The following is a 27,116-nucleotide window of genomic DNA, read 5'->3' on the forward strand; positions in this document are numbered from 1 at the left end:
TTGTTTCTATTTTCTATCAAATAGAATATATAGACATTATTACCATAATAATCATAAGGAAGAAAAATCAATTACCTTTTATAATAATAATGATGATAGAAAAAATCTAACATTTCATTTTAAAACCCCTTTTAAAATGTTTAATTAATTAATTAAATAATAAAATTGAAAAAACCAATATCATATACATCTGATATGCCACATGCAAAGAGCAGTCCAAGCCCTATGTGTGTAGCCTATCCTTGAAAAATGAGATTATGATTTTTCATGTGTTTATACTTTTAATCAATTAATAATTAGATATTCAAATAAGGTATCATCTTTTTAAGGAGAAAGATAACAACTTAAATTTAAAAATTCAAAATTCAAAATTTTAATTTTCATCATCATCTTATTATTCATTAACTGAATATGATGATCAAAACCAATTTTTGACTATCCATATTTATTTATTCACACTTAAATAAAATAATTGATTAAAATGAATTTCTTTTATTTCTACACAATTTCGAAATTGCACAAATGTAATATTAAATTGTTCAACTTCAATTGTCACATAATTCCACATTTATCCTGAAGAATAAATATTCTATCAAAATAGCCTAGTCATAGTTTAACCCTTGTATCAACTCTTACCTTGATTAGTGTTGATCGAGCCACCCTGGGGACCTATGGACCAATAATTCCAAGCTCCAATAAATAAAAGATTATTAACCAAAACTCTTTGATTCAATAATGATATTTATTAATCTCATGATTATTAAACTATAAATATGAGACTGAACTCTTGTGAATTAAAGACATATATTTATTGAGTAATTTATTATAACCATAAGGTGTCCATTGATATAATCATTACATACAGATTAATCCTCTATTGATGATTCATAATTAAATGGCAATAAATTACAGTTTTACCCTTTTAATTATATCTTGATTCCAAGTGTACCATTGACTTTACTAGTGAAGGTTAATTCATAATCGGATTTTGAATTTGAGATCAATAACCTTTTCAGTTCCAAAAGCCAACCCAAAAGGGAATCATCATTCAATCTATAAGAAGGTATAGATTCCATATCTGTTAATCTATGCCCCCAACCATATACATCATTGAGTCTCCAAAACAATTGTTCTTAGCCTGATCATTCTGAAAAATCGTAATGCATGAATCAAATGATCAAGTAACATATATAGGAGTTCATAGTAACTTTAGGATTAAGATCAGTTTTTATATGATCATCAGTTGATGTGTTTTATAATAATATGAAATGATATTTAAACATGTATTATTAAATCACATCTAGTCCAGTTCTACATACTCTCAGCATGCAAAGTACCTCCACTAAAGTGACCTACAACCCTTGTAACCTGAATATAGGTAACATGTATTCATAATACTAGTGGACTGTACTAGTAGTAATTAATCTAAAGATTCCATAACTTTAATTTACTGCGAACTATTTAAGTTCATTATGAAAATCTCGATCCTTTCCTACCAATAATAGATTGAGACCACATAGATGAACTTGGGAATTTTCTAATATTTACTTAATATTATTAGCAATAATATAGTAGTTGAGCTACATATATGCAATAATTCAATTCATTTACTTACTTCATTAGAACCATTATCTACTACAATTGCTTTTAGGGCACAATTCCCAACAATCTCCCAATTTCCCTAAAGAAAATGAGGCATTTCTCTTAACCGTCTTGGGTACCTCATAGTCATTGAGATGGAAAACGCCCAGTTAAGGAACCATCTTGCCTAGGCTAACGAGCAGATTGATGAGGCCTTGGCTCGATTACCCCCTCCTACAATCGATGTTAACATCGAAAGGAGGCAAAGTGGGTCCCATAGGTCCCAGAAGAATAATCGACTCAATCTTAGTTGCTCTATCAGAACTACAACTCCAAGCTCCATACATTCTGAGCGGATTCAACAAAATCCTCAAAGGAATCATCGACCTCATGTCAGTCAGTTTGTTTAAACTACAACCCCAAGTTCCATACCATCTGAACGGATCCCACAAAATGGTTAACCTACCAACACTCATAGGACTGATCATTCAACTCACACTCCCATATATCAGCCTGGCCAAATAGGGCGATCTGTGACTGATTCGAGGAGATGAGACATCCTATCAAATCCATCCACGTCGTGGTGAAAACCTCCTACACAAAGACCTGAATCAGCACTGCCTCCAACTAGAGAAAGTGGAGTAGACCAAGGGCGAGCTATTCTAGTCTGTCCCAATGGAACAAGGATAGTTTCACCAATAAGGCATCCTCCATCGTCGATTCGGCATCCAACACCACTCGCCCACAAAGGAATGTTACAGATCGAGGGGATAGTAGGAGGAATCCTCCCCCCTCAAAAGACATTTATATCCCACGGTCTCGGGGTAATAATCCAGGTCTTCAATCCTAGCCACAAGTTGTAAGCTTCACGAATGGAAGCTACTTGATAGAGAGTCAACACAGAGACAGAGATGAGATCGACCTGAGGAATCACTTAAGCTCTACACAAAGCCTTCACTTCGACCCACATTCTGACCTGCGTGAACATCTGAACTCACAAAGAGGATGTAAAACTCACCACAATGATTTGAGTTACACTCAGTCTAGGGGAGATGCGTCTATTGTACGTGACAATGGGAACGTCCCGCCTAACCTAACTCAAGCTTGGAAGGATAATAACCCATCTAATGCGTACAACATGATGAGAGATGATAATCAGTTCCCAAATAAACTAGACACCAAGGATCCAACCCTTGAGCGACTGGCTCTAATGGAATAATAGATGACAAAGCTCTTATTTAGAAAATGAGTCGATGATTGTGATTTTGATGAGGAGCTCGAGCCTTTTGCTCCTGACATTGTGGTAGCTCCATATCCTATTGGCTTCAGGATGTTGACCATGCACACATATGATGGAAACACCGACCCATCCAATCACCAACACATTAATGATGGGCCATAATGTCGGGTTCGACCTAAGAAGTATCTTGTTCCCAACAACACTGACTGGGCCATCCAAGTTATGGTCAAATAAGTACAAGAAACATTCAATCACCTCTTGGAAGAAACTGTCTTCTGAGTTTAAGCTGATTCATTGGCCAACATCAAACAACAACCTGATGAGTCCCTGAAGGCATATCTGCACTAGTTTACCAATGCAGCAACATAAGCTAAGGATGCTGATGAAAACTCCAAGCGCGTGGCTATAAGGACATGGATCACAGTAGGAGGTGATTTATGGAAAGACTCCAACATTACTGAGTTAGGAGTGTAGATGAATTCTTGGCTCAAGCTCAGGAATGGATAAATCTAGAGGAGGTACAATTTACTATCGTAGGAACCAGCCAAACCCTTGTTCAACCTGCTGGAGCGATAATAGGTTTTGCAACTACGGCTCAGTCCGCTACCCAACATAACCATGCAGGGGGTAATAAACGGAAAGGAACTGGTGAGGGAGGCCAGAATGGTACTAAAATTAATAAGACCGGTGAAAAGTACAAGTCCATCTACACCGCTTATATCTACTTGACAAATACACGAGAACGTATCTTCCTGGAAAACTCTAATTACCTTCCATGGAAGAAATCGGAGCCCCTGAGGCACCAAAGGGCAATGAAAGAACCAACCAAATTATGTCGATATCACAACAACATCAGCCACAACACTGATGATTATCGTTAGCTAAAAGATGAGATGGAGACTCTCCTCTGGGTTGGACCGTTAGCCCAATATGCTTGAAGTAGAGTAGTTCCCAATCATCCAGCGAGGCAAAACATTCAACCAGCTCAAGAAAATCTGGTCAATCAACCCCAGGCTCAACTAGATCGTGGAAATCAGATTACCCCTCCTCCAATAGAAGGGAGGGACATAACCACTATTGCTGGAGGATCTCATTTAGCGAGCACGAGTAATGGGGCCTAGAAGAGGTACGGGAGCTGAAAACCCACAATGGCACTGAGTTTTTTTCGGAGCAAAGGTTATCGAAATAACAGTGGTTGGAGAAACATACAATCATTTGCATAGAAGAGGGCACTAACCATGTCCAGTTCCTGCATAATGATCCATTGTTGATAACAATTCAACTTGCCAATAGAAGAGTACCGAGAATACTCATTGGTAATGGGAGCTCTGTAAATGTTCTATTCAAGTTCACCCTAGAAAAGATGGGGCTATCTGTAGCCGGTCTAAAGGCGACCTCGATGACCCTATACAGATTCTCGAGAGAAGGAACAACAGCCATAGGGATGATCGGGCCTGTAGTGACACTAGGAGATGAGATGCGAGTTGTTGCTAAAATGCTCGAATTCGTTGTAATTAATTGCCTGGCTCCATTCAACGCAATGTTCAGATTTGAAACTATCACCTTAATCTAACATTTAGCAATGAAGTTCCCCTTGACCTCAAGTATATGTACTTTAAGAGGAGATCAACTCGCTGCCAGAGAATGCTATAACACTACTATGAAGGGAAAATCACAACCTTGGCAACAAGCGATGATCATCATTGAACGGAATGAGGAGCCTTGGGTAATTTAAATTGCCCATGGGATGGAAGAAGATAACGAGATCTCCCAACATGATGGAATTGATTCGAGATTAGGTGAAGACAGGTCTGAGCTCTAAGCATTGGAGGAGCTCGAGGAAATTAGTATCGACCCAGAGGTACCTTCAAGGGTTGTAAAGATTGGAAATAATCTTAGAACTAAAAGGAAGAAAGAGCTGGTCGAGATTTTGAGAAATAACCTGGACGTCTTCGCTTGGTCACATGAAGATATGGTGGGAATCAATCAAAATGTTATGATGCATACTTTGAATTTGGACAGGAATGTGCTTGCAAAGGTACAGAAACGAAGGCTTTTGGGGAAGGAATGATCAGAAGCTTTAGAAGAAGAACTAGCTCACTTACTTAAGTGTGCGTTCATAAGGGAAGCAAAATATCTAACCTAGATTGTTAACTCTATTTTGGTCCCAAAGCCAAATGGAAAGTGAAGAACTTGCATTGACTTCTCTGACCTCAAGAAGGCCTGACCTAAGGATTGTTTTCCACTATATCGAATTGATCAGTTGATAGATGCAACAACTGGTCATGAGCTCATGTCTTTCACGGATGCATATTCTGGATATAACAAGATCGCGATGAACCTTGCAGACCAAGAGCACACTAGCTTCATGACTGAGCATAACATATAATGCTACAAGGTTATGCCATTCTGGTCGAAGAATACTAGTACAACATACCAATGGCTAGTCAACAAAATCTTCGTTAGCCAGATCGGGAAAAACATGGAAGTGTATGTTGATGGTATGCTCATTCAATCAAAAACTGCCAGCACCCAAATATCCAGCCTGGAAGAATGTTTTGTTGTGCTAAGGAAGTATGAAATGAAGCTAAATCCCCAGAAGTGCACCTTTCGGGTTTTCTCGGGAAATTTTTTGGGCTTCATAAACAACACAAGTTGATAGAGGCGAACTCAGAGAAGATCAAGTCGTTACTAGAAATTCCTTTGCCTAGATCGCGTAAAAATGTACAGAGCTTAATTGGAAAGGTGGCGACCCTAAACCGCTTCATTTAAAAATACACTGACAAGTGTCCCTGTTCTATAACTTGCTCAGGGGAAACAAAAAATTAGAGTGGACCGAAGAATGTGAGTGGGTGTTTCAACATCTGAAAATTCACCTGGCTTAACCCCCCATATTATCAAAACTAGCACCTGGAGAATATTTGTTCTTATACCTAGCTGTGAGTGAAAATGTGGTTAGAGTCGTACTAGTTCGAGAAGAAAATCGAGTGCATAAACCAGTGTACTACGTGAGTAAAAGGCTTATAGGAGCTAAATCTAAATATCATTAGTAGAAAAGCTCGCGTTCTAGTTGATCTTGGCCTTGAGAAAACTCAAGCTGTATTTCCAGTCCCACACTGTCCATGTCTTAACCAATCAGCCTTTAAGGCAGATCTTGCAAAAGCCTGAAGCATTGAGACGTTTGCTTAAATCGGCCATCAAACTCAGTCAATTTGAGATATTATATAAGCCATGAACAATAATCAAGAGTCAAGCGCTTGCTAATTTTGTGTCAGAATGCACATGTTTCTAGGATGAGCCAATGAGAGAACCAATGCAAGAATTGTGGAAAGTCTTCATTGATGGATCATCTAATGAGAATGGATATGGAGTTGGGATAATTATGATCTTACTTGAGGGACATCGAATCCATACAGCCTTGAGGTTTGGTTTTGAAGCATCCAACAATGAAGCAAAGCACGAGGCTCTATTGGCGGGAATACGAATGGCTAAAGAACTCAAAGAAAAGGTGATTCAATGTTACAGTGATTCTCAGCTCATGGTTAATCAGATAGTGGGGGAGTATCAAGCTCGAGCTATCAAAATGGCGTCTTATCTAGCTAAGGTTAAAGATTAGTTTTCTGAGTTTGAGTTTTGCTCCACTGAGCAGGTACCCCGCGAGCAGAAGTTGAATGTTGATGCTTTAGCCCAACTTGCCACCACTAAAGAGGTGGACACGTTAAACGTAGTCCTGGTCAATTTATTAGAACAACCAAGCACAACGGAAGAGCTGGTTGAGGTCAGAGTGATTGACACAAAACCAACCCGGATAACTCCCATAGTGGAATACCTCACAACCAATAAGCTACCAAATGACTTAAAGAATACAAGAAAATTGTTATATCATGTTCCACAGTATGTTATGGTTGAGGAGATTCTCTATCGATGAGGGCATCGATACCCCTCCTGCGGTGTGTTTTGCCCAAGGAAGCACAGATTTCCCTACGTTAGATACATGAAGGATTTTATGGAGACCACGCTGGGGGGAAAAACTTGGCTCTAAAGATATTGAGGCATGGTTATTTTTGGCCTACGCTAAAAAAGGACTTGGCCTCGTACGTCCAAAAGTGTGATAAGTGCCAACGCTTTGCCTCAATTTCTTGAGCATCACTCATGGAGATAACCATGATTTTATCATCCTAGCCATTCCCAGTATCAGTGATCGACTTGATTGGTTCACTGCCAACTGAAAAAAGGAGGATTTTTCTATATAATTGTTGCCATTGACTGCTTTACAAAGTGGGTCGAGGTTGAGCCTCTGGCGACCATAACCTCAAAGAGAGTCCTGGATTTCATTGTGAAGAACATCATATGCCATTTTGGGCTCCCAAAGAAGATCCTGTTTGACTACAAAACCCAGTTAAATAGTGATCTTTCCATGAAATTTTGTGGGCATAACCAAGAGTTTTTCTTCAGTGGCGTATCTGTAAGCAAATGGGCTGGTTGAGGTTATAAATAAAACCCTAAAGGTGAGCTTAAGGAAACGACCAGACGAGGCTAAGGTTTTATGGCCTGAGCAGCTTCCGCAAGTACTTTGTACCTATAGAACCTCACATGGCACCTCCACAAGGCACACTCCCTTCTCTTTAACCTTTGGAAGTGAGGCTATGCTTCCAATTGAAAAACTAGTGGCGAAAACTTTTGATCATTATCTAAACTATGACTTGCTTAACACATCTCTGGACCTAATCGAGGAAAACCAGGAGGAGTCACAGTTACAGTTCACCCATTATCAGCAGAAGATCACTCGCTATTTTAACTCGAAAGTCAAAGGAGGAAGTTTTGAACTAGGTGATTTAGTGCTCTGAAGGTTAGTTTTGGCGAACAAAGAACCTAAGGATGGTGTATTGGGATCGAACTGGGAAGGGTCCTACTAGATCATGGAAATATTGCATGAAGGAACCTTCACACTAGCTCGGTTAAATGGAGAGTTGATTCCACAAACCTGGAGTGCTCTACATCTCAAAAAATACTACCAATACTTGGACGACTTTGTTTAATTTTTATGTTTTTAGCAGTACTTCTTTCTTGTAAAGCTTTTTTTTTTATAAAAGTCGTTGTTATTTTTCAGAATTTGAATAATACGAGGTTACTGTATAATTTAAACAAGGTACCAAAGTTATCATTTTGTAAAAGCAACCTAGAATACTTATAAATTATGATCGCTTGGGTATATAACTCTCCATAGTCTTTGAAATATTAGGCAAAATTTGATTAAAAAATTTAAACTTAGAATTCAGAAAATTGATTATTCTGTGGCTTTTGAAAGCTTGATTTTCTAAAGAAATTCCAAATATGAACTAAGTTGAGAAAATTCAAAAAAACAGAACCTAGAATTTGACTAGGAAAACTCCTGGATATAACCAGGTCCGAGGCTTGATTCATAATAGGTATAACACTATTAGGTGATCAAACTCCTGGATATAACCAGGTCCGAGGCCTGATTCCTAAAGACATAACACTATTAGGCAAGCAAATTCTGTGATATACCAGGTCATCGACTAGAATTAATGGGTTGAGCCATCAGGCGTTTATCTCGATCTAAATATAACCCCTGTGATTGAAAATGTACAAGGACTTCAAGTCCATAAGCATAGCAAGATAATAGGTTAAGGGGAACAAAAATAGATCAGAAATTAATGAACATGTCTAACACAAGTATATGAATAACTCAAGGAGAAATAACCTCAAACTGAGCCCGAAGGAGATTGTCTTAAATTTTGAAAGCTTAATTACAATGGGTTCAAAGAACCCAAAATAAAGCATAAAAAAAGGATTACAATTACAATGGGATCAGAAATTAAACATGACTGAACTCCAAAAACTTGCCCTTGTGATGTCACCTCATCATTGTCCACTTCTACAGCTCCAGAAGCCTCCACAATCTCGGAAGGCTCTTGCTAGAGTCGGCTCGGCATCCACAAATGAGAAATCTCCTTCCTGGTTGTATGCCTAGCATAACATCTCCTCCATGGCGCTCATTGCCTCAAAAACACCCTGCTTCACCTTCTCGACATCCTTCTTAACTTTCTCTTTGACCTCAGACAATTTCTTTTTGAGCACATCGACTTCCTCAAGTTTCTTGTTGAGGTTGTCGACTTTGACCTGCATCTAGTCTCGATGTTGGCTCACTTCGATGACTTGTTCCTTGAAAATTTTCTCATTGTTTTGGGATGCCACCAAAGCAGCCCTAACCTCATCTCTTTGAGCTTGGATTCGGGCGATGCCACAGATTTGGATGGTGAAACGGGCTAGGTAAAGCCTCTAACTCTTTGATTATCAGAGGAGGGGTAGACTCTAGTATTATTACATTTTGACACCTACAAGGTTCAAGATCCTCGTCTATACTAAAATCATGATCGACCTTCTTAATACCCGGGGCAAAAACACCATGACACAAGGAAGGCCATGACAAAAGGTTTGTACCGTATTCTTCAAAAATAGTGGACCTAAAGAGAAGGGTATTATCTACCACTATGGTACATCTGGGATAGCTATGATCATGGTGTATGACCAAGTGATCCACACACTGAAGGAGGATCACATTCAGGTATGGATCAACCGGGTTTCGACTCATGAGCTGGCTTGGGTTCAATCAGACTCGCTTAATGCTGGAAGCAGCTTGGTTCATTTCTCTATATTGGTTACAGTGGCCAGAGGTGCCAGCTAATGCCCCCGATTCATCTCGGCCTTGGTCAGGATCTTGTCCATCCTCGTGAAGCTTTCTTTTGTCCACCAACTGCACGATCTCCTCTTCTTCATCAACCTCTTCAGCGGCTGGGAGGAGATCCTGGGGACGAGGGAGCTCGAGAAGGGGGCCTTGGACCCTGATGGCCAGTGTCTGATCCTTTCAGAACAACTTGCAGGCCACCATGGTGGCATCATTCACCACCATCCAGAACTCTTTCTTCCTAGAAGGAATACGGGCCAGAGTCTCATATTGACCTCCGAGGGTCTTTAACCGCTCTGTTCTCTTATATATAGCTGCACAAGATAACAAATCAATCAGAATATGTTTAAAATTGGTTATGAAAGAATTCAAGTAAAAAAGTTCAAGGAGCTGAGAAACTTACGAGGACGGTTGAAATATCAATGGGTGCAGTTCTTGAACCCATTTGACATAAAGAATTTATCCTTGTAGTCATTCGGGTGGCTAGGGAGGTCGATGATGGAGGCTGTGCTGGGAAATATAGTAAGGTAGTACAAGCCATCACCTCATCCCTTTGACTCTGGATTGGCCTTGAGGCAAAAATAGTACATAATCGGTTGCGGTGGGGACCTCCCACTTGTGCTTCAAAAATAATTACTTTAGCCTAGCCAAAAGTCGGTACGAATTTGGGGGGACCTAGAATAGTGCCAATTCGATGTAATTTAAAAAATCTACGAAATACTGGTCTAGGGAAAGAAAGCACATGTCTTCATGTGCTCATCACTCCAACTTGATCCCGTGACTCAGTAAAATTTTATTCGCCTTGCTCTGAGTATTTATTCGGGATTCGATATGCTTAGCCTCAAAGAAAGCATTGGGGCCAACCACGATCTCCCTATCCACCACTGAGCCAAAGTGGGGAATATGGGTCTCAGATATAATCTACTTATCCTTATTCTTATTTTGGGAAGAAGAGCTCGCCATTGACTTCTTCTGGTTGGCCATAATTTAGTTCGCTTGGCGACAAAGCGGTGTGTTAGAGGCGACCTAAGATACAACATTACTACGATGATAAAGTTAAGGAAACCCGGGGTTTTGGATTCAATCTATTCGACCTAAGATATAGACAGGCTAAGATTTCCCCTAGCGCCAATATGTGTGCTCATGCATAGTCAGTGACCATGCACTGTGACCTCGGGAAACCCCTGATATTCGAGATTCACGTGTCAGACCCAGTATATGAAAAGCGGTTTAATGCAAAACCACTAGAGAAACCATGACCCTTATGATACCTAGAACTAAACCTAAAAACTCTCACATTCACATATCCAGACGATCCTCTTTCAAATCCAGAAAACTTAGAAAATCACCCATTTTTTTGTGCATTATTTCTAATTGGATCCAATGCTATTGATTTTGGCCTAACAAAAACTCATACTAAACTCAAACAGAACCAATGTAAGAAAATATACTAGAAATTTTCATAAAATTTTTTGAAAAATAAGAAGATGAAATTTAAACTAGATATAAAGATACTTACAATTTGGTTTTTTGGTCGAGGAAACTATAGTAGCACTGGAGGTAATAACCTGAAAGCTTTTCGAAAATGATGGAACACAGAAAGCCTTGAAAGTATTTTGAGAAGAAAGAAGAGGAATTTTTTTGAATGCAAAGGTGGTAAGATTCAGGTCTGGTTCTCATATTTATAAGTAAAGTTTGGGAACCGATCTAGGCCACAAAGTTAGATCAGTTCGAGTTCCCAGGTTCTGGATTCAACAAACAAAGTGATGAAAAAAATTTGACAAGACAGTTGTCACAGTCTTCGAAACCTGAACATGTGCCTATTACAGACCGACATGTGTCCCATGCTAGTGTGAGTGGATAGGCACGTTTTCACACAACAGAAGCTAAAAAGCCCCTACTGTGTGTATCATAAGTGACGTCATGCATGAGCTGGAAGCTTGGGGGAAAATGTTGTACCCCAAAAATATGAGTTGAATTACTCAGCATAGGATACAGCTGGCAGACAAGCGTATGAAGAAAGCATATAGATAGAGCATCTAGCTAACTTTAGAGTGAGCATCTCGAGTCAAACTTGACAGCTTACAACAACCAGATAGTCTCCCAATTGCCTTTTGCGCCAACAACTTAGTTTGAGATGCGCGAGAGCTAGATAACCTCCGTGAAACTCTGAACGTGACCCATGTCAATTCAGATTAGTTCTTCAACACACAGCTCGAAGGAATTGTTCAGCTCATGGAAACTTGATCCAGACACATAGTAAAGGATCCCAAAAGTCTTGGAGATTCCTTATACGCTCATTAATTCTCAGATATTATTCTGTACTTTTTACTCGATATCTTAGGCAAAGAATCAGTAGGCATTATTGTATTTATGTATATGGGATGTTAACCAAAAATTTATGTTACCATATTTATGCATGGTTACCAAAATCTGTCCAGACATAATTCCCTATAAATACAGAGCAGAATGGATAGAAAAGGGAATCGACATTTTTTATACTGAAACTCTGGTGAAATTATGAAAAACAATCTCACGGTGAGAACAAAACAAATTGATAAGAATGACATGCGGACTAGGTGGATTATAACCACTAAACCACGTAAAAAGTGTGTAAGTGTTCTTGATACTTTTTATTTGTCCAATTACGATTTAACAAAAGCCTAATATCTTTGCTTTCATATTCCTTAGTCCACTGTTGGCGAAAAACTTCGTCAACACTTTTATTTTTGGTGTTTTTTTTCATGTGTAGAACTTCTCAAGTCTGTTATCATTTGTGAAACTTTTATGTTCAGGATCCTTTTAAGTACGTTTTTATGTGTGGAACTTTTTAAGTCAGCCATCATGTGTAAAAATTTTATGCTTTGAACCCTTTATTATTTTTGTAGTGGTTGTAACGATGTATTGGCCCCCTACGCTTTTGTCAACCTCTTTTGATATTGTGTGTAATGGGCTTTGATAAGACCTTCTTTTATGAGGAATTCTTTATGTCTCCTTTAACATGGTGACGATAGTCTTTTTGGTGCACCTTGACTATATTTTCTTTTTTAAGGACATGTTAACCCTTTGGGTTTTGCCATCATTTTTTATAATTTTTGCTCGCACTTGTTATTTTTGTTCTAGAATCTTCCTTCTTGTTATTAGGCATAATAATATTTTTACAAGCGCCTCTTTTAGGACCCTTTTTGGATAGACGGCTTGGTGGCCGCTCTAGGCTTACCCCCCGTGGTGGTATTGGGATTTTTAGGAGGTCATCCTTGTGGAACATTTTGAATCCCTTGATATCCATAAGGGTAGCTAATCCTCATTAATTAAAGAGATGCTTTGCAAGTTTTTTTTTGCTATTGCTATGTATTGGCGGGATTTATCTCGTCGGGCACTTTGATCATTTTGCTCTTGTATACACTTTGACAATTTTAATTGGAAATGAATGCACACGAGTTAGATACGTGCTTGCATAAATAAGAAATGTAATACGCAAATAAGAAACATATTTCATTGAGGATGAGTAGAATACAAAGGTATGTGCGACAATAATGCATCTACTACCACACAAAGGCAACTAGGTGACCTCTTTCATTATAACTACCTCAGCAGGGAGGACTTACTACTATGTTGGGAGGTTAACTAGGGTAACCTCTTTAATTCATCATACTAAACATAAAAGCTTACCAGATATTCCCTCCCAGGTGCGTGTGTTGGAGGGAATTACTTGGGTCACATTGTAGGCCTCTTCGCCCTCACAATCATTGACATCACGAGCTTTCAAGGATTGGTGAATTTTCATAGAAGAATGTTGTAGCGTTCCCTATTTCCTAGAGTGTTTGTGGGTGTTTAACATGGATGGCTTAAAGTGAAGCTTCGGTCTATCTATCCTCAGGTTGTCCTGGTCATCTTCAACTTGGATGTAGTATAAAGGCATTTCATAGAAGTCGTCTATGTCCTTTATTTCTCTCATGAGCATACTATCTCACATATCACTCTTCGGATGTACCCCTATGACGATAGCCACTTTTATCTCATCCTTAGATAATTTTCCCACTTTAGCTACCTCTGCGTTGAAATGCTGAATGTAATTTCTAAAACTTTCATTTTCGCCTTACTTTACATAGATGAGCTCGCAGTGGGTGCCGTGTAGTCATGGAAGGCGTGGTGTTGCCAGAGGAATTCCCCTTCATAAGGTGTCATGCATGGTTCTTTGAAGTGGGATGGGAAAGGTTCTGTGTGGATCTCCGTCTAAAGTGGAGATTCTTCATCGAATTCATTGGCTCCTAGAATTCCTCCTTGCGCAACTACTTTCTTGCTTCTAAGATCCTTCAATTTTGTGTCTAACTTCTTCCTCCTCCTATTTAACAAGTGCATAAGGTCCTTGGTGGGCGGAGCTTGTATTTTATTCTTCTTCAAGAAAGAAGTTTTGGGGACCTTCTCTCCCTTTACTCCATCTTCTCTTTGTTGGTCATGTCTCTCTCATCCATCGATGTCTTCAAGGAGGTGGAGGTGTTCGCACCATGTGTTCGCGCCCAATTTCTTGGTCGCGTCATTGACATGGAACTTCCATGGTGCTCTAGATACGATCTCAGATTCCACCATGGAGGCTGAGTACATAGTTGGGTCTGAAGAAGCTAAGGAAATAATCTAGCTAAAGAAGTTTTATTCAAATAATTGTGTTATTCCAGATATGGATAAACCGCTTGTGTTGTCTTGTGATAACACATGAGTAATAGCCAACTCGATTAAACCTTGAAGTCACAAGAGAAGTGAGCATATAGAAAGGAAGTATCACATAATTCGAGAATATGTGGCCAAGGGAGATGTGAAGGTTATGAAGATTGCATCTGAAGACAATCTTCTAGATTCCTTTACAAAGACACTACCAGAAGCTACATATGGTAAGCATATCAAGGAAATTGGATTAGTAGAATTAAGGTTGTAACGCCCTACTTCCTTAGAACCGTTACCATGTGATTTATAAATGTGCCATTAGCTCGCTAATCGAGGTTTTAGGTTGAAATGTGTGATTAAATAAAAATAAAGACTCATTTAATGAACATTAGATAAAAAGAGTTGGTCATTTATTAAAATTCGTAAAAATATTACATTTGGATCCCAAAATACCGTTTTAAAATACATTTACAATCCAAAGATATGGTACAATCGACCTAAGTGACAAAAGTGAAAATTTACCACATGTTCTTTAAAACAACCCCAACCATGGTGGCCAGGTAGGCCAAACATGTACACACCGCTCCATGACCTCCAACTCATGGTTGTTCGACCCCTTTTCCTTACTCTTATCTGCACAACAGAACACCCGTGAGCCGAGGCCCAGCAAGAGAACTTCAAGCACAACATACAATAATATACCTCAACAAATACATATTTAATCAAAACAACAAACATCTACTCGTTCCTATTGGAATGCACAACAATACATAAGTAGAACAACTCAATAGCACAATGACAAAACAACCTAATAGTACAGCAGCACAACAATACAATAACATGGTAGTACCATAACACGACAATACAATAACATGACAACTCAATACTACAGCAGTGGCCTCCGCCGATCGGGGTGCGTTACTAGGCACCAAGTCCGCAGTCCCAGTCGAACAGGTATGTACAATACCTTTGAGGGTCTCACCCTGGCGGCCCACATTCAGCATGCTTAATGTTGATTTCAGCCCCTTGTTGCTCCTGGCTCATGTCGCTTTCGGCTCTTGCCGATCAGTCATAATCGCATGTATTACATAATAACTATAAACAATACATACAATGCTATACACCACATAGCTCTATGGGAAAAAACAACTATTTTACCTGGTGTCCCGAGCTAACAACCCAAAGCGATCCCGAGCATGATTCCTAATCCCGAGCCTGGGCGGTAAGACCTAGTCACAACATATTAATAAATATCCTTCATAATTATAAATGATTAAAGGTATAACATACTAGCCTCTGGGACCTCGAATTATACTAAACCGGGTAGTAGAATCCTTCCCGAGCCTTAACATTTGGGTTCCCGGGCCTGAAACCTTAATTTGGCCCTGCCTATTTGAGCCGCGGCACAACCCATAAGGGTCGCGGCACGCTCAAGTAAGAGAGCACTCTCTCTATCATTTGGGGAATACGGCCCGAGGCACAAGCTGAGGCGCACTGCAGCGCCTGGGCAAAATTCTGACGCCCCCAACCTCATTGCTCAAGTGGGCCACGATGCCTGAAGAATCAGGTCGTGGCTCGGACCTACGAACCCAAGTTTTCCCAGCAATTTCACATTCCCAAACTCCCCAAAATCGTTCCAAACTCAGTTTTTATCCAAAATAAACTACCCAAATCATTCCAGCAGCTCATATACACAACAGTTAACAATCAATAGTTTCAAAAATATTCCTAAGTATTAAAATAAAAAACTCATCAATTACACTTAAATAACCTAAAGTTTCAATCCATACCTTTGAATCCCAGCAAAATTCAAGTCCCTTCCCCTTAGCTATTGGTACTCCTAGTTGCCTCCAATCTTTAGTCACACCTTATGTCCAATTCAAATCATCACCAAGTTGAGAGCTCCCAATTCTACACTTCTAATCTTTGAGAGAAAACTTAGAGGGAGAGAGAGATAAGGAAACTTGAGAGAGTGTTGTACCAGTTTTTTTTAGGTTCTAAAGTCTTCTCACTTAGTGAATCTATCCTCTTTGGTAAAAGACCAACTTTCCCCTTAAGCATAACCTTATCCTTTGATGGCCCCAAGGGCAAACTCGTCATTTTCCACGTGTCCTGCTAATGTTCAAGTAGCCCTATAAATTCCCAATTAATCCCGATATACCCAAATAATTACTAAATAACTACCCGTTACCCGGTAAACCCCAGGCACATGCTAAGTTCTCAAAATATCCCTCTGCTCAACCCGAGCCGGGTATCTACACCCGTTGTGACTATTCTGCTATTCTGTTCCCTAGGATCATCTTGGACCACACATCTCAAATATATCTCCATAACACTTGGGTCTCACTCATAACACATGCATAATTTGTAGAGTCCAAGAACTTTACTTAACTAGTTAGATAATAGTAATAATAGTAATTGTAATAGTATTTTTATGACTGTGGATTTTGGTTCAGACTGGGATTTATTTAGACACTCATAGTAACACTTGTAGATTTTCTAAGTTTCACCTATAGTTTAAGAATATTAATTTTAACCTAAGGTTTGATTAATATGACTGATATTAATGGTGATATTTATTATATTATAAGGTTTAGATAGACCCAATAAGAAAGTAACACTTGTCATGTGTATGTTTAATGATAATTAAGTATTTTTGAGGAATAAGTTTATTAAGAGTAATATTTGAATATCCTAGAGTCTGTCAGCAGCTTTGAAAACGTTGGAGGACTTAGTCAAGGCGGTTTACTCAATTCAAATTAAGCTGAAATTGTACAATTTCGTGTTTAAATATTCAGCGTATGTCGATATATCGTAGCTATAGTGGGCGATATATCGTACTACGGGGATACAAAAATCACGTAACTTCGCACGATCACCTCGACGAGCCTCGGGCATGCTGGCCCAGGCGATATATCGCCTCCCTTGCTATAATTTTGAATGTTTTTGAAAACGTTCTCATTTTAATCTTTAACCTCTTGATAAGTCCAACATCTTTCTGACCGAGTCTTCAGCCTCTGCTGAACGATAATTCAAATATTTTTCACTTAAAAAGCCATTATTTTATTCAAGTTAAATGAAGATCTTTTCATTCTTGAACTCTATAAATGGGACCTAGTACCCATCCATTTATTCATTCATCAAGCTAAGTTCAGAGGCTGCAAGCTGCTAGGTTATTTTTGACAGTGTAAACAATTGGGTTGGGGATTATAAGCTTAATCAATATAAGCTTACCAAACACTTGGGAAGTAAGGTTTATAGCACATTTCGGTTCAAGGTTGAAATCGGTCATAGAAGCATTCAAGGTATTCCAAACTCTAGTTCATTTTGGCATTGTTTTCCTTAAGTTCTTATAGTTTTCTACTCAGCACCCTAACTTTATTCTTTATTCTTGGATAGGAAATCTAAGATCTTGAACATAAGGTTTTTGGTAAGTATGTTCTTGATGGTATAGTTCGTCCATTCTTTTCATTCCTCTTTCTTCAATATACTCACCCTTTCATTTATGGTTTTGAGGAGTGTTCCAAAGTCCCAAACCTGTTCTCATATCCCGGTACTTTTGGTAAAGAAAATAGGATAGGATATTATGTGTTATGCCATATGTTATCTTATGATTTATGTGTTATGTATGTTTGTAGACTTGGGCATATGACCTGTACAACTAACAAGCCCCAATAAATTTATGGGCATATGACTTGCTTAGATAGTAAGCCCCACAAATCTAATGGGCATATAACTTGTTTAGTTTATAGGACCCCAAGTAATAATGGCCATTATAGTATATGTGACATATGTTATGATATGTTTTAGTATATGTTGATATGAATTTTATGTATATGATTTATGTGTTAGATTTTCCTTGCTGGGCATTAGGCTCATTCCTTTATGTGTTTATGTGCAGGAAAATAGCTTTGGTGGCGGGAAAGGTTCTTGGAAGCTTGGGAATGTGTATTGAGGTGGGATGGAATCGATGGACCGAGAGTTCGATTCAAGGATGAAGTATCTTTAATTATGGTTTTATATGTATTTTCCACACTTTATTATGTAATCCATTTTATTTACAATTATTTTATGTTTTTTTTTAAACAATGGGATCCCATATCCTACTCTAAATTTTATGTAGTTTAACCTTTTATTTACAAGTTTTAATGAAGTTATGATTATTTCACTTGTAAGTTTTATTAAAAATTAGTGTCTATGTATAGTAGTCATTAATGGTCCAAAGTCTAGAGTAGTTGGGTCATTACAGTTGGTATCAGAGAAACGGTTCATTCACATGAAGTTTTCCTCGATACACACACTCAAAGCTTCGAATCTGACCGCCAAGTAAGTATTTAAGTTATAGTTATTTTGCTTATATGTATAGCTAACGATTTTAGCATTTATGTTTTCAGTTAAGTATGAACGGAGCATTAACCAATGAGGATATCTGAGCCATTAAGGCTTTAAAAAGAATAAGAGAACCAAGAAACACCGTAGGAGCACTAGACAGAATTACTCGAAGACTGCTTTTGTTCCACAAAGAAATAGGTCACCTTCAAGAGTCTAAGAAAATCATGATGAGAGCAACGGAACAATACATTTTAGTAATTAGACTATTTAGAGATTTTTATGCCGTAATTGCAGCCTTAGAGGAAATATGGGAAACAATGGATGATGAAGACGAACTGTCAGTAGCAATGCGATATTACTTTCTCTTAGTTAGGTTCACTGCAAAATCAGAATTTCAGTTTACAAATGAGCAAAAACATAGGATTTTTACGAACCTTCCTAGAGGACATTTTGAGACACATGATAATGATGATTATGAAGAGCTAGATGATGATATGCTAGATGAAGGATCGGATGTAGAAGATCCTAATTTTTAGAATAGTTAGTTTTCATTGTTTGTTTAATTTATTGTTTGTTTTATGGTTGTAATAAGTGAAAAACTCTTTTGCAAATTAATATCATGTTATTTTGTTATCATGTATGAGTATGATTTTTATTTCGCAATAATAATAAATAATACATAAAATAAATAATGACTAAGTTCGGTGAGGGTGGATACAAATCAATGAACCAAGTTTCTATATTGAGAGTTAGGGGGCCATAGTAGTGGGAACAATTTTACTGATCCCAGCCCTCCCTCAATATGGTTAACTTTGGAACAAAGATGAGTTTTGAGCCTAAGAATTAAGTCATATTGGATGATTAGAAACAAACTTAGAAAAATAAAGATGGCTTGTTTTTCTAAGTATAGAAACCCACTCTAAATAATAAAGAAGACTTATAAAAAATTTCATAAGAAGTCATAATCAATAGGTATGAGATATGTTTGTTTTAGAATAAGTTTTGCCTTAGAGCCTATTAGGTAAAGTTCTAACATGTTTCTTTCAACTGTTAGAACTCTGCTACGATGTCGCTCTGAAGATCTGCATGCACCAACGGAAATGCCTCCAATGCTGTTCCAGCGAACAATGAAGCCCCTCCAGTTCGCAGAAGGGGAGTGCGTGCTTCTGCTAGCCGCAACGCACCAGCACTGCCAGTTGACAACACTGCGGAGATCGCCAGATTGCGACAACAAGTCGAGGAACTTTTGTAGCAACAACGACAATGGGCTCAGCCCCAGACTCAGCCTCTGCCTCAGCCGCAGCCGCAGCCACAGCAAATGGCCTCAGCATCCCAACAAGTTGGTCCATATGGGGGATGGCCAGTGGAGAACTACGCGTCGTATCCAGTACAGCACATGGAGCCAGTGTATGAGAAGTTCCGCAAACAGCACGCTCCAAACTTCGAAGGGACTACAGACCCCTTTGAGGCAGAAGAGTGACTAAGGAATGTGGAGCCAATTCTGACGCACATGAATCTCAGTAATGCAGACCGTATATCCTGCGTCTCGTCATTGCTCAAGAAGGATGCCAGGATATGGTGGGACTTGGTCCAGCAATCGCATGATGTTGCCACCATGACATGGACTCGATTTATGGAGCTGTTCCACAAGAAGTATTACAATTCGGCTGTACTCGCTACGAGAGTTGAGGAGTTCACCAACTTGAAGCAAGGTAGTTTATCAGTGGCAGAATATGCTCGTCAATTCAACCGCCTAGCTAAGTTCGCATCTGAGATGGTTCCAACTGATTTTCTGAGGGTGAACAAGTTCATTAGACGACTTTGACTGAAGATCGAGATGGGGGTTAAGCTAGCAAACCCGAGGAATACTACGTATGCCGACGTTCTAGAGACGGCAATAGAAGTAGAGAGGCTACAGGCTAATGTAAGTAAAGAAGAAGCCAGTAAGCCTGAGTCTAGACAACATAGTCAACCTCAGACCAGTCAGAACAACAACTATAATAGCAACAATCAGTCAGGCAACAACAGTAATGGTCAGAAGAGAAGGCATCCTGAATATAAGCAATCTGACAGCGATAAGAGGGCACAGACAAATAATGGGGGAAATAGGCCGGGTTATGTGGAATACCTGCCATGAACTAAGTGTCATAAGAAACATCCTGGAGAATGCCATGCAAACACCAAGGAATAATTTAACTGTGGTCAGGAAGGACACCTGAAAAGAGATTTTCCTCAGTGCAAGCCAAAAGGAAAGAAAGACGACAAGATGGTTCCTGCTAGGGTTTTTACCCTAACCCAAGGATAGGCTGATGCTAGCAATAAGGTGGTCACAGGTCAGGTTTCTATCCTCAATAAAATATGCTCTGTATTATTTGATTCGAGAGCCACTCATTCGTATATCTCGTTAGGAATGATAGAAAAACTAGACAAACCTTGTGAAAGATTTAGAACTAGGTTTGTAACCGAGTTGCCTTTGGGCAAATTAGTTCTATCATCACGGATAGTACAAGGCGTACCGATAAAGATTGAGGACGTAGAACTAGAAGGAGACCTGATAGAACTGGTGATCAAGGACTTCGATGTAATACTAGGCATGGACTAGCTAGCACGACATGGAGCAACCATCGACTGCAAATGCAAGAAGGTGATGTTCGAGACTCCTGACGGCCAGAAACTATGCTTCATGGGACAAGCTTCAGGAATACGCACCCCGTTAGTATCATCTCTCAAGGCTCAAAGAATGATGGAAAAGGATGTCAAGCATTCTTAGCCAGCATCACAGATGTGGTAAAGGAGACACCACTTAAGGTTGGAGACGTCCGTATTGTACGAGAATTCCCAGAGGTATTTCCCGATGACTTGCCAGGATTGCCACCAACTCGAGAAATTGACTTCACAATAGAATTAGTACCGGGCATCGAGCCTATATCTAAGGCATCATACCAGATGGCACCTATGGAACTCAAGTAGTTAAAGATGCAGCTACAAGAACTCCTAGACTTGGGTTTTATTAGGCTGAGCCATTCGCCATGGGGAGCTCTGGTGCTATTCGTGAAGAAGAAGGACGGAAGTACGCGGATATGTATAGACTATCGCGAGCTAAACAAGGTAACGATTAAGAACAAGTACCCGCTACCCAGGATCGACGACTTGTTTGATCAACTCTGAGGCGCCACTGTATTTTCAAAGATTGATTTACGGTCCAGGTATCATCAGCTTAAGGTAAAGGGAAAAGATATTCCTAAGACAGCCTTTAGAACTCGTTATGGACATTACGAGTTCTTGGTTATGTCCTTTGGTCTTACTAACGCACCAGCCACGTTTATGGACTTAATGAATAGGGTCTTCAAGGACTACTTAGATAAATTAGTCGTTGTGTTTATCGACGACATCTTAGTATACTCTAAGGATGAAGTAGAGCACGAGGAACATTTGAGATTGATTTTGTCACGACTGAAGGAGCATCAACTCTACGCCAAGTTCAAGAAATGTGAGTTTTGGCTATCCTAAGTGGCATTCCTCGGGCACATTATATCAAAAGACGGAGTTGCAGTAGACCCATCAAAGGTAGAGGCCGTGAAGGATTGGCCAAGACCAAAGAACGCATCTGAAGTAAGAAGCTTTCTAGGGTTAGCAGGTTATTATAGGAGGTTCGTATAAGGCTTTTCTAAGATAGCCACTCCACTCACCAACCTGACCCGGAAACAACAAAGATTTAACTGGAATGATAGATGTGAAGAAAGCTTTCAGTTGCTTAAGGATAAGCTTTGCTCAGCACCAGTACTTTGTGTATCGACACCCAACGATAAGTTCATAGTCTACTGCGATGCATCGAAGCAAGGATTGGGTTGTGTGCTGATGCAAAATGACAAGGTGATAGCCTATGCCTCACGACAGTTGAAGGAGTATGAGCAGCGCTATCCAACTCACGATATGGAGTTGGCAGCGATGGTCTTTGCGTTGAAAATCTGGCACCATTATCTTTACGGAGAACGGTGCGAGATTTATACGGACCACAAAAGTTTAAAATACTTCTTTACTCAGAAGGAGCTCAACATGAGGCAGCGCAGGTGGTTAGAGTTAGTAAAGGATTACGACTGCGAAATCCTATACCACTCGGGGAAGGAAAATGTAGTTGCCGATGCACTGAGTAGGAAAAGTTATGGAAATTTAGCAGCTTTAGCCGGAATAGAAAAGCCGCTACAGCAGGAGCTGATCAGTGCTAGAATAGAAGTAGTTGTCGGCAAGCTGGCTAACTTGTCTATCCAGTCAAATCTACGAGAAGACATACGGATTGGTCAGGGACATGACGACACACTAGTAGCACATATGGATGCAGTCAGAGAAGGCAATGCTGCAGATTTCTCAATATCTAGTCAAGGTTTATTGAGATATAAGGATCAGGTATGTGTGCCAAATGATCAGAAGATTAAGAGGACAATTCTGGAAGAAGCGCACAGTACCCCGTACTCAGTTCATCCAGGGTCTACTAAGATGACTCATGACATCAGGGTAATCTATTGGTGGCCAGGGATGAAGAAGGACATAGCAGAGTTTGTGTCAAAGTGTCTTGTATGCCAGCAAGTGAAAGCAGAGCATCAGCGGCCTGCAGGCTTATTGCAACTGCTTAGCATACCAGAATGGAAATGGGACGATATAGCTATGGACTTTGTGACAAGTTTGCCAAGGACGAATAAGCAGCATGATTTCGCTTGGATAGTAATAGATAGACTAACCAAGTCGGCTCATTTCTTGCCTGTTAAGACTTCCTACATGGCAGACCAATATGCAGACATCTACGTCCAAGAAATAGTACGGTTGCATTGAATCCCCAAGACAATAGTGTCGGATAGAGGATCAGTGTTTACATCGAGATTTTGGGGAAGTTTACAGCAAGCTGTGGGTACTAAGTTAAGTCTTAGTACAACTTTTCATCCTCAGACAGACAAGCAGTCCGAGCGTACGATTCAGATTTTAGAAGATATGCTACGCGCATGTGTACTTGATTTCGGAGGATCATGGAATAAGTACTTGCCGCTGATAGAGTTCTCGTACAATAATAGCTACCAGTCAACGATTGGGATGGCACCTTATGAATTTCTTTATGGAAGAAGGTGCTGATCACCGTTTCACTGGGACGAGGTAGGAGCAAGGCTGCTTCTAGGCCCCGAAGCTGTTAGACAAGCTCAAGAAGCAGTAGCGCTTATTAGACAGCGTATGCTTGCTGCTCAGAGCCGTCAGGAAAAGCTATGTGAATGCCAAGTGACACGATGTGGAATTCAAAGTCGGAGATCAAGTCTTCTTGAAGATATCTCCTATGAAAGGTGTAAAGAGGTTTGGGAAGAAAAGCAAGCTTAGTCCCCGATTTATAGGTCCTTTTGAGATATTGGACAAAGTGGGAGCAATAGCGTATAGACTAGCCCTACCGCCAGCACTAGTAGATAGTCACAACGTGTTCCACATCTCGATGCTACGTAAGTATGTGTCAGACCCATCTCACGTCCTCAAGTACGATACAATAGCACTCCAGAAAGACTTGAGTTACGAGGAACGACCGGTTAGCATCCTGGATAGGGGTGAAGCAGTTATGGTCCAAGAGCATTCCTATAGTCAAAGTCCTATGGAATAATACTTCTGAATGAGAGGCAACGTGGGAGTTGGAGGAGGACATGCAAGGCCGATATTCGGAGTTATTCGGTACGTAAATTTCAAGGACAAAATTATTTTTAGTAAGGGAGAATTGTAGAGTCCAAGAACTTTACTTAGCTAGTTAGATAATAGTAATAATAGTAATTGTAATAGTATTTTTATGTCTGTGGATTTTGGTTCAGACTGGGATTTATTTGGACACTCATAGTAACACTTGTAGATTTTCTAAGTTTAACCTATAGTTTAAGAATATTAATTTTAACCTAAGGTTTGATTAATATGACTGATATTGATGGTGATATTTATTATATTATAAGGTTTAGATAGACCCAATAAGAAAGTAACACTTGTCATGTGTATGTTTAATGATAATTACGTATTATTGAGGAATAAGTTTATTAAGAGTAATATTTGAATATCCTAGGGTCTGTCAGCAGCTTTGAAAACGTTAGAGGACTTAGTAAAGTTTGTTTACTCAGTTCAAATTAAGCTGAAATTGTGCAATTTCGTGTTTAAATATTCAGCGTATGCCGATATATCGCAGCTATAGGGGGCGATATATCGCAGTACGGGGATACAAAAAACACGTAACTTCGCATGATCACCTCGACGAGCCTCGAGCATGCTGGCCCAGGCGATATATCGGCTCCCTTGCTATAATTTTGAATGTTTTTTAAAACGTTCTCAATTTAATCTTTAACCTCTTGATAAGTCCAACATCTTTCTAACCGAGTCTTCAGCCTCTATTGAATGATAATTCAAATATTTTTCACTTAAAAAGCCATTATTTTATTCAAGTTAAATGAAGATCTTTTTCATTCTTGAACTCTATAAATAAGACCTAGTACCTAGCCATTTATTCATTCATCAAGCTAAGTTCAGAGGCTGCAAGCTGCTAGGTTATTTTTGACAGTGTAAACACTTGGGTTGGGGATTATAAGCTTAATCATTATAAGCTTACCAAACACTTGGGAAGTAAGGTTTATAGCACATTTCGGTTCAAGGTTTAAATCGGTCATAGAAGCATTCAAGGTATTCCAAACTCTAGTTCATTTTGGTATTGTTTTCCTTAAGTTCTTATAGTTTTCTACTCAGCACCTTAACTTTATTCTTTATTCTTGGATAGGAAATCTAAGATCTTGAACATAAGGTTTTTGGTAAGAATGTTATTGATGGTATAGTTCGTCCATTCTTTTCATTCCTCTTTCTTCAATATACTCACCCTTTCATTTATGGTTTTTAGGAGTGTTCCAAAGTCCCAAACCTGTTCTCATATCCCGGTACTTTTGGTAAAGAAAATAGGATAGGATATTATGTGTTATGCCATATGTTATCTTATGATTTATGTGTTATGTATGTTTGTAGACTTGGGCATATGACCTGTACTACTAACAAGCCCCAATAAATTTATGGGCATATGACTTGCTTAGTTAGCAAGCCCCCAAATCTAATGGGCATATAACTTGTTTAGTTTATAGGACCCCAAGTAATAATGGCCATTATAGTATATGTGACATATGTTATGATATGTTTTAGTATATGTTGATATGAATTTTATGTATATGATTTATGTGTTAGATTTTCCTTGCTGGGCATTAGGCTCATTCATTTATGTGTTTATGTGCAGGAAAATAACTTTGGTGGCGGGAAAGGTTCTTGGAAGCTTGGGAATGTGTATTGAGGTGGGATGGAATCGATGGACCGAGAGTTCGATTCAAGGATGAAGTATCTTTAATTATGGTTTTATATGTATTTTCCGCACTTTATTATGTAATCCATTTTATTTACAATTATGTTATGTTTTTTTTTAAACAATGGGATCCCATATCCTACTCTAAAATTTATGTAGTTTAACCTTTGTTTTACAAGTTTTAATGAAGTTATGATTATTTCACTTGTAAGTTTTATTAAAAATTAGTGTCTATGTATAGTAGTCATTAATGGTCCAAAGTCTAGAGTAGTTGGGTCATTACATATTTACATTTATGCCCTCAACAGGCCAAAATTACAAATACGCCCTGTTCACATAAATGTGGCCACATGCATACTTAATACACACAAACATGCATGTCTAATCATATTACCACACAATTAATTTATAACACATCATAATGCATATAATCCATTACTCACTCATATAATCCCAATTAGGCCCTCCAGGCACTGTAGTTAAGGTACTCAGCCTTAATATCATATTCGGGATGTTACATGCTCCCCCATGGTGAGGACTAACTTGATCATTCCCAAAGGTTGTATCGAGTCCCCAGTGAATCCATACAAGGAGGTGTTGAATGGTTTTAAGATTTTTGATGCCCAGGTCCATAGTCTCTAAGGTTATGCGATGTAAAATATCTTCCATACTACCATTTTCCACAAGGACCCGGTTTATTCTTATATTGGCTAGCTGGACGGTCAGCACCAAGAGATCGCTGCGAGGGAATTGCACACCTCAGATTTCTTCCTCTGTGAAAGTGACCGAATCATTTTCCCCTTTAAAGCTCTTTAGGGGATGATGTTCTAAGCTCATTGTACAAGGAGGTGGGCTTCGCTTGGCCTCTCGGGCATATCGATCTCTTCCTTTTCTTGAATCTCCTCTGAATCTAAGACTTCTGAATATTTTTTTAACTTCCCCTTGCACTTCCGGGGCCCGTTCAAGAGTTCATGGCGACGTTGGCCTCTCCTTTAGTCTCAGTTTCTACCTTCTAACATACCTGCCCAGGTGCCCTTACGCATGATCTCCTCAATTTCAACTTTCAAGTGGGTACACCCTACCATGGTGTGGCCTATATCATTGTGGTACTGGAAATATTTGCACAGGTCCCTTTTTGATTGGTACTTCTTCAACGTCGGAGGTCTCTTGAATGAGACTTGATTTTTGTTCTAGAGGAAGATGTCCTCCCTGGCATCTGTCAGGTTTGATTAGAAGGTATATGGCATATGCCT

This window comes from Humulus lupulus, chromosome 4 (genome assembly GCF_963169125.1).
Source record: "Humulus lupulus chromosome 4, drHumLupu1.1, whole genome shotgun sequence".
Taxonomy (NCBI): Eukaryota; Viridiplantae; Streptophyta; class Magnoliopsida; order Rosales; family Cannabaceae; genus Humulus; species Humulus lupulus.